The sequence below is a fragment of the Perissodus microlepis genome, chromosome 2 (assembly GCF_051167445.1).
Source record: "Perissodus microlepis isolate ML-2025 ecotype Zambia chromosome 2, ASM5116744v1, whole genome shotgun sequence".
Taxonomy (NCBI): domain Eukaryota; kingdom Metazoa; phylum Chordata; class Actinopteri; order Cichliformes; family Cichlidae; genus Perissodus; species Perissodus microlepis.
In genome coordinates this window covers 4,819,385-4,829,274 of record NC_140462.1, presented here as the reverse complement: position 1 = coordinate 4,829,274, position 9,890 = coordinate 4,819,385, and positions in this window count along the sequence as shown.

Here is a 9,890-nt window from a genome sequence, read left to right as displayed (position 1 = left end):
TGGGTCAAAGACTCCAGGCGGTCACTGACTGCAGAGGAAGTTACACAAACTTCCAAATATTATTTTAGTTCATCTGGTATAACTTTGGCCACACTTGTTTATATTGACATAACACTCCTCTAAGTGCAATTTGATGTAAAAACTGGGTTTTTATAATTCAAATTGACTGGGCCTGCAGAACAATGCCAGCTTCTGCAAGCTAAATTAAACCTTTGTCCCAAATGGAATTCATGCTACTTTGTCTCTCTTCTTCTATGCAGGGGAGATTCTCTCTGTGTGGATTTGAATGAGCCCCAGCACCGGCTCTGTGTGTGGGTACACTCATCTTTGTGTCTCACCTTGACTTCGCTGAAGGTGGCATACTTGCAGAGGACACTGGGACACAGAGCCCAGCTGGGGAGGGAGATGAAGCACAGCTGGGAATAATTAAACCCAGCACTGTCTCCATGAAGGGGCCGGGCAGCCAGGCTGGCTTGGTGTCCCCCCAGACAGAGCAGCTTGTACAGAGACTGCATACACAACAGTCTCTCTTACTTTATTCCCCAGTGAGGTGAAAAAAAGGCACAAATCTGACAGTGACTCAGTGGTGGAATCCCAGTCACACAGCCAAGACACAACTTGACTTTAATGTTATTTCCCTAAAAGAAAAATACTCCTACATACTTATTGGCTCTCATCTGTGTCCCTGGAGTGATAGACAAGCGCACAAGTGGAGGAATCTGTACAGATAATTGGCCGGAGCTGTGATAACGCAGAGGTTCTCTGTAACAGACCTGGCCAACTTTATCAGCTCTAAATTTGCCTTGGCTCTAGAATGCAAGCTGGCCATATCACACAGCCAGGGTTTGCCGGCATCAAGCTGGGGCTGGGGTTTGTCTCATTTGAGGAATGCTTTCTTCCTCTTTCTCCTCCACAAACCTGATTAATTTACAATGGCACGGCTCTCTGTCTGTGCCGCGCTGATCCACTATCATTGGAAGTGAAAAAGGTTTACTTTGGATGTTGCGTTAGAAAAGTGAAACTCTCCCCAGATCACTAAATATCTTTTTAAAAACCTGCGCCGCATGCCAACTCAAACACTTTTAGGATGAATGAATTGACTTGTGCTACATTAAAAAAAAAAAGCCTGCTCTTGGTGCGATGATAAACAGAGCTTTTTCCAAGAGCCATCCAACTCCTTCTCAGTGCCAGAACTGCTGAGGTGAATGACCCAGCGTGCAAAAATTCTAGCGCGATTAATCAGGAAAGGCTTGGGAGGAACGCACTGCCGGCTGTGGCTGTGCTATCACCGCTCTTTTCACTCCCCGCTGTTTGTTTGAATAAGTTAAGCCGTTGAATGGATTCATTTGATTACAAAGGCATTGAGTTGGCTCATTAATGATGCTGTTAATGGCATCCTCCATCATTCTGGAATCACTATGTTGTTGCACAGGCAGTCAATGCACCATGCATTTCACCGCCTTTATTAAGTTACACTTTACTGGTCTGTAAAATTTGACTGCAGACATTTTATTTGCCACTTCTTGATAGCTGTGTGTGAAATATGGGCCGTGTGGAGCATGTAGGGGCATCTCTTCAGCCCGTCTTACACCAACTAAGTTGTAAATAATGCTTGGCTGGTTGTCTCCCATCTCGCTTTACCAACTAATGGCTGCTTCATTGCAACCTTCACCTGTGTGCAACTTTGTTGCCTTGGCTGTAAAAAGAGAAGAAAAAACTAGTCCAGTGGGAGATTATTAACTGTGGCTTGGTCAGTCATTTTCCTGATCAGAGCCTCAGCAGTTAGCATGAGAACATGCAATATATCTCCCATACAGAAATCATTGTAATGTATTCCTCTGTAGTGGAGAGCCTGATCTCAACACTTGTAAGCGAACAGCTAAAGGATTTTTGATTAAATCCCAGGGTGCAGACTTAGACGAAATGAGCTTCATTGGCAGCAATATTACCGCTTATTGCCCGAGCTTTCACAAGAAATTAAATTTATAACAAAGCACAGCTCTTTTTACGTTGCAGTCAATTCCACCAATGCGAACAGCTCTCATTGGAAAATACATCAGTAGCTCTGCTGTAATCAACACACACAGACAGACACAAAGACACGTGCACATACCATGACCAGTCAGGCACGGGTTGCAAAATAGACTCTGGATTCATTATCAGGCCGATTAGAAACAATACTGATAAACCCTGTGAGCAGAGCAGTTCACAAACAACTCATCTGTTTGTTCATTTGGCCTTCATGTTTACTCCGGTCTCTGTAACGGGGAGTGAATGAGTACAACACTCATTTCATATTTGGTAACTACAGAGATTAGCAAACACGCTCTCTGGCTTCACTTGCAGTCGTAGCGGTGATAACAGGGCTCCTCGCCTCAGTTTTACACACAACACAGCGCAAACCAAACATTTTAATTTAAGTGCATCTCCATGTCCACGGAGGGATCATTAAACTAAGTCCTAATAAATGTGTATAACCATGATGGATGGCTGAACAACACCGTAGTCCTTCCCCCCCCCCCCGCTTCGATGGAGATAAGTTGTTGCTGCGCTGCTTCGTGTATTGTGACGTCTCCTTCGGGGTTCTTGCAATGAGGAGAACTCACTCCACCCATCGAATCCATCAGGCTTTGGAGGGAGGCTTTATTCAGCTTGTTAGAGTAACACGTATGACCATGTAGGAGCTCTAATGAGTGGGGAGCTAGCCGGGAGAACCGTGTCTGGACGACAGAGAACATAAATCTCCTGTCCTGCTCAGCGCCCTGGGGACTGCACGAACACCAAAATTGTATGAGCCCACAGAATGTGTGTGTGCATGTGCGTGTCTAGGTGGATGTGGATGCATTATGTGTGAGCATGCAAGCACACACATAATGCAGATGACTACAACAGTACCCTCCTGGGAGACTCATCCACCATAGTTGAAAGAAGCAGGTTGTCTGAATTATGATCTAACAATAGTGCTCCACTCCCACTCTATAAAAGAATCCAATACGGGCATATCTATCATTACTGCAGCCCTTGCGCTCAACTCGCTTCTTGTTATTTGGAATGAGTTTTGGAAATCAATCCAGCCAAACTTTGCTTTGCACAAACCACCCTGCAGGTTATGATAATTCTTTCACTCTGTTTTTTAGATTCCCTATACATAAACTGCAGTCTGTGGTACAGATCAGACTCGGTGCGTCTGACTCACTTCCTTCCTGCTTCCTGACAGAGAGAGCTGTGTCTGATATGCTTATCAGCTGTATCCAGTGATATTGAGTAACATATACACTGGTATGCTCTTCCTGAGGCATGCCTTTCTTCACCTTGTGGGACAATTAGCTGCAGCAAGAGGTGTGTAATGAAAGTACGAAACTCCATCAGAGTATTGATTTGTTGGCGACATTTATCTTCCCATGGCGGGATGTGAACTCAAATGCAGTTTTAAATAAAAGTGTGTGCTCATGCCTGGATTTTTTCCCCCTATTAATCCCCCTCGGGGAAATTGATTCTATGTATTTAACCCATCCTAACTGTGAGCAGTGATGCCTCTCTTCTGCAACTGCTCCCACACAATTCAATTCAGTTTTATTTATATAGAGCCAAAAATCACAACAAGTCGCCTCAAAGCCCTTTATATTATAAGGTAAAGACCCTACAATAATAAAGAGAAAACAACAACAATCAAATGACCTCTTTGAGCAAGCACTTGGCGACAGCGGGAAGGAAAAACTCCCTTTTAACAGGAAGAAGCCTCCAATAGAACCAGGCTCAAGGAGGGGCAGACAAGAGACACACTGTGGAAGACAGAGATTAATAATAACTAATGATGAAATGCAGAGTGATGTAAGGATTGTCACGGCGGGGTGCGCCGATAAGTTTAGTTTACAGGACCCAGAAGCAGACACTGAAAGGCGGAGTTGCTGGCTGAACAGAAGACGATCCTTTATTTGGATGTTGGCACATGAAAAAGCATGAAGCTAGGAAAACTGTGAACACTCAGAAAACTAAAGGACTAAGAAACTCAGTGAAAATGCTATGACAAACTATGAACACTGAGTAAACTATGACGAAACACTATGGGGATGCAAACAGACGACCTGACAACGAAACATAGAAAACAGAGGACTTAAATACACACATGAGGTGATCAGGGGAAGTCGAGACACATGAGGAAACAGCTGACAAGGATGAACATAACGATGCACAGGAAATGTAAACTCAAACACAATGACATGAAAACTGGACTTTCAAAATAAACAGAAAAACATGACAAGACAGGCATGACAGCATCAACCAGAAACATGGCACAATATATCATGAACTCAAAATGCTGGGTCACAGACCCAGCCCATGACAAGGATTTTCTGGACTGATATGATGATGTTTTTGTATGGAAAATGTATTAGCATCACTTTACAGGACAGCTTTATACTATTTGACATTTGACAAGTGTTCCCAAGAACAATAGTTTGCATGCTGTTAAATGATTGTCTGTTTATATAACTCCCACCATCATATTTGTACTTTTTGTGCCTCTTTTCTGTAAATTATTTAGAACAAAATAAAGATTATTCAAAAAAGAGTTTAAAGAGCAACAGACAACCACCACGAAGTGCCAAAACTCCAGCTGTAAGCCAGAGCCTTAGTTAAGCAAATACAGAGAAAATATTGATCTTGGCTTAATTATGGCGGAAATGGAGCCCCCAGATGAATCCGCACCAGTGCTAGGTTCAAACCCAGGGCTGACGTGCTGTGAGGTAACAGTGCTAACAGCCGCTGAGCCACAGTGCAGCTTGGGTCTACAGAATGTGCTATTAGAGAAAGAGAGTGAGACAGAAGTATGGACAGTGCGTTCCCATGTGTGCCACAGGAATGTATACCAGTGTGTGTGTGTGTGTGTGAGAGAAAGAGAGAGGGAGAGAGACGGTTTATGTAGCCTCAGGGAGCTGCTATGGTCATATTTTAATAAGTTGCAGTATGTTGGATTAAGTACTGCGAGCTTGTAATATCACACCGTCAGGGGCAAAGCCATAACAGATTCTCTGTTAGCTGGTCCTTAGCACAAAAAAACAAACACACACACACAGATATATATATATATATATATATCAGGGGACTCTCAAAAACATTGTTTTCTGTTCTGCAGCACTTGTGAAAATGTGAGCTCCCACATGATTCCAGTTCAAAGGTACGCCTTTGCCGTTTTGTCTGCCTCAGCATGCAGTGCTCTCTCTCCCAGCCACGATGAACAGAGCTCCAGGTTTAATAGGCCTTAAGTAGCACACCCCTTTGCTGCCTTTGAAGAGCAAACACTTTGCTGCTCTCTCACACACACACACACACACACACACACACACACACACACACACACACAGTCATATATGTACACGCACATTGCTGTGTGAGCAATAAAAAAAACAGTGGAACAGTGGCTCGTTCTCTCTCTGACACATCAAAAGGGGAGCTGAAGGGAGTAATGTGTGGAATGATGTGTGTGTGGACCAAGGCTGGGATGCCATTCATGGTTGTAGTGTTGTGGTTTTAACTGCCTGAGGAGACTTTAAGGCTGTGACTGGCAAGTTCTTTACAGTAGTTTTAACACATGGCCTGTCGCAATCTCAAACGCTGTTTGCATTTAAAAAAAAATGCTGCTTGCTTCAGAATCTTTTTTAAAAAAAACAAAATTTTATTTGAGCAAAGTGCAGAAGATATAACTATATGACTATCATGTGCTTGACAAAATAGCTGCAGTGTCACTTACCCTCATTAAAGCCATGTGCCTCTCTCTATAAAGCAATAAAGACCATAAACAACCTTGGGAATTGTCCCCGTTTTTGAGAAACTGAAAGTGAAGCTCGGTCGGGTGCACACGCACAGCATGGGTGCGTACGTGCGCGTTTAGGAGCACATATGCGTGTTTTCTGGGTCTCGAAGTGAGCGATTGCATAACTCAGGCACTGAAGGAGAAGGGCAAAGTTACAATTAGCCTGCTGCCAAGAGCGTAGCCTCATTGTATGTGGCATGTTTATGCTTTGCTCATGCTGTAATTACATATGTCTTCTTTTGTTTTCTATTCCCATAAAATGAGGAGCATAATGAGGGAAAAAGCTCATTTCTACACAGAACCGTGTAACGCTACACAGTGCTCTTTTTGTCTTCAAGCTCATTTAGGCCTCGGAGAATGTCTATGGGGTTTGAAATGGGAGGAGAAGGGAGGAAGAGAGGACTGTAAACAGCGACATTGCTTCTCCAGATGGGAAACTTCTGTTAAGCTGTAATGAGAATGCATAATGACACAAACGAGCTTGATTAAGCTAGACATGCCTGCGCCTTTGTTGGGGAACATGAAACCAAGAAACCTATTACAACTTTTTCTTTTTCTTTTCTTCTATTATTCTCTGTGATATCCTTTTTCGAGCCATAAGAGGAAGAGAGATGCCTTCATTAAATGTTTGGGAACATGTTTCATTTCTCTCTTTTTTAAAAATTAAAAAAAAAACAAAACAACCCACAGCCATACCCAATAGGGAGAGACGATGAAAAGGCAAGTACAAATGATTAAAAAACAAAGCATAGGAGTGACTGCTCCTAATGGGACTGTTTTCAACAGCTGCATTAACAAGCCTGCTTGATTTCCTTTGCCTAAGTGAAGTTGTCAGCCCATGTGTCCAGTGTGCTATGTTTAGGATGTCTAAAAGAGTTGTGTTTTCTGGCACCAGCAGATAATAAATGCGAAATGGTTGACCTAACGTCTCTTTCCCCCGTGTTGCTTTACGGTCATTCTCAAAACAGACCCGAGAAATCCTCCTGAGTCGAGGTCAAGAATCCATCACCATCCCCCCCTCCCCTTTTCCCTACATGAACATGCATTTCCATACCGGCTCTGTGTGAGAAGCAGGCTCGAGGGAAAATGATAAGAAGTGCTTCTACTTGCACTGAGCCCCTCTCAAAACATCATAAATCCAACATATTGCTTCCAATTGAATCTCTTGTGCTTCAAATTAGGTTAAAATACTTGTACCTCTCAGAGTGTGGATCTTTACATATGCAAATGCAGGAATACCGAATTGTCTGCCTTCATTTCCATAATGTGAATCATGAATAGGCCTTAGATTTGCTTGGTTGATTTCCAGCTATGCTCAGAAACAAAATCCATATTTGGCACCGCAAAAAGGAACAAAGATTAGAGTTTTTTGAAGGAATGCTAGATTATGCACCCTCATACTGTATTAGACCCAGTGTATGCACAAAAACATACACTTTTCATAGAGCAGCATGTTGTGAAAGAGTCCTACGTCACAGATTACTTTACCATGACTCCTTTGATGAAAATGTATTGCTTTAACCTTGGAAACATGGCACGGCAGTCGATATGGTTTGAGAGACTTGGAAATACTCGTGCCTGTGGATTCAACAGACTAAAGACGCTCTTCGACTGATGAAACAATAGCAGGAGGAGGAGGGGAAACATTCTTCTGCCGAGTCGGCATTATTGGATTTGGATTGTAACATAGTAAGTCAGGCTGAGAGGGGGCCTGTGAATATCACGTTGGAATCATAATAGACAAGGGCCGATTGTTATTGCACCACACTTCCATTAATAATTCAATCATTTGACCCGTGACATGATTTCCCGTAAAACAATCTGATCCTCTGAGGGCTGATGGAGATATTCGAAATCTATGAGTGTGTGTGTGTGTGTCTGTTTTTGACCTTCCCAGTATGACACAGAACTGATGCCGGGGGCGGCCACTCTTAGTCTAAAATTCAGAGGGAAGAAAAGACAAGATACCAGAAAGTGTGCACGCCAACTGAAGTGTGCTGCAGCATACCCCCCCCCCGAACTAGATATGTGCCCGCCCCAAGGGTGCGCCAATAAGCACGCCACAGGAATGGAGGGTCTCGCACGAAGCGTGCACTTAAAACTGAGCAGCGCTCTGAAAGTTAAGCACAAAATCAGAACAACGTATGCAGAGTGCATTAGATATAAAAACACTGCGTGTGAGTAAGTGGAAGCAAAGCCCGGTAATATCATAACACATTGTTTCAGCGATTACTACTGACAGGGCAAACGTTGCTGTTCTAAGTCAGGCCTGCTGCAAACACAAAGACTAACACAGGTGCAGACGTAGATGAATGTAGGGATGCAAAAGCACACACAACTGTGTGCACGCCCACAAAATAACAACACTGGAGCATGCACGCGCAAGAAAAAAGCAGGGGTACCATCTATCAGGCTGCAGATGGGAGCCTTGGAAGGGGAAATCTGTCCTGTGATGGCCCTAAATGAGGGCTTTGGCGGCGCTGTCACATTGCATTTGGCTGGGACATAGGCGGTATGAGGGCCTACAAGAGATGGCCTGTGTGTACAGATATAATGAACTTGGGAGGTGTGTGGAGCATGGGCAGGCAGTGTGATTCTGTCACAGCTAGCGGTGCTCCATGCCTGCTGTGAGGATGGAGGGAGGGAGAGATAGAGAGAGCGGCGGAGAGAGACGAGACATAAATTGAATGCGGAGAGGGAAAGAGTGAGGAAGAGGCGAAAGCAATGATCAAGACAGAAAAAAAACATCAGAATGAGAGATGGAGAGGGGCCGGGAATGAATAAGCAGCCCTGCAGAAAAACAGAGCTAATCGCTGCCGGATTGGTGAGGCAATACCGCTGTTATACCAGAAGAATATTTACTCTAATTAGAACCAGCTAATGTGCCTCCAGGTATAAAAGCTGTTGGCGTTTTCCTGAGAATAATGAGAAACACAAAGCTCGCAGTGTCCTGGAGAGAGGTGCAAAACTCCCTTTGTACATCATTAACAGTTCACTGACAACAAAAGTGGTCTTAATAGAATGTAATGTGGTCTCCTCACCTATCTATTTGTTCAAATGTCCATTAGGGGAATGCAGAATAATTCTCTCCTTCTGTGCTTCAACCACAACCCATTTTGTTTCCAAAGTTCTGCCTCAATTTGCTTCTCTCACCTCTGTCCTCCACATTAAGATAATAAATATGATTTCACGGAGCACTACAATCATCAGTCTTTGTAAAACACGCCAAAATCCTCGATAAAAGAATTAAGCTCGCTTTGGAGAGACGGGGCCAAACGTATAGATTTACAATTCCACACTCAAGTTCCCCGCCATGTTTTAATGCATCATAAACACTTGGTGTTTTTTGGTCTCCGTTCCAATAAAAACAGGAGCGCGCGGGGGTGTAATATCTGGAGCTGGGGGAAATTAAAGCCGAAGTTCCTCTCGTCTCCTCCTCCGGTGCAACTCCCGGCTCGCGCGCTCACACTCGAGAACGCGCGCACGCAAACACGTACGCACGGCTAATCAGCAGCCCGGAGAGAAATCTAAGACCACATCTACACCCAGTGGAGGAACCTGATACAACCACGTCTCCTCCTCCGCCCTGCAGCCCCCCTCCGCCACCTTCCCACATACCCCTTTTTCTCTTAATCATCAGCTCACACACACTAAACGCTCCCGCTGATAAATTAGACGCGAGGTTCAGTATGATTAACTAAAGTTAATGAAGACTGAAAGCGATCGCAGGCGATGTAACCATAGAAGGGAGAAGCATTTGAGAAAACATCAAGACTACATTAGAAAACCAGCAGACATTCTTTTTTCCCCATTTCTGCTTCTATTTCCAAAAGTCCTTTCAGTGCGCGGTGACAAACATAACCCTTCTGACTGCTGGAAAAATAAATCATACTTTCAAGTGAAGACAAATGCCTTATCCGTTGGGAGTAGCTGCAGGCTATAGTCATAATGGCCTTTCTCTCTCTCTCTCTCGCTTTCCTCTTCTCTGAAGGCAGGGAGTTTCCCTGAACTAGTTTGAAATGTCCACAAAAACCAGCGTTACGCAGCATAAAGCAAGTTTAGGGCTGATCGGTAGCAG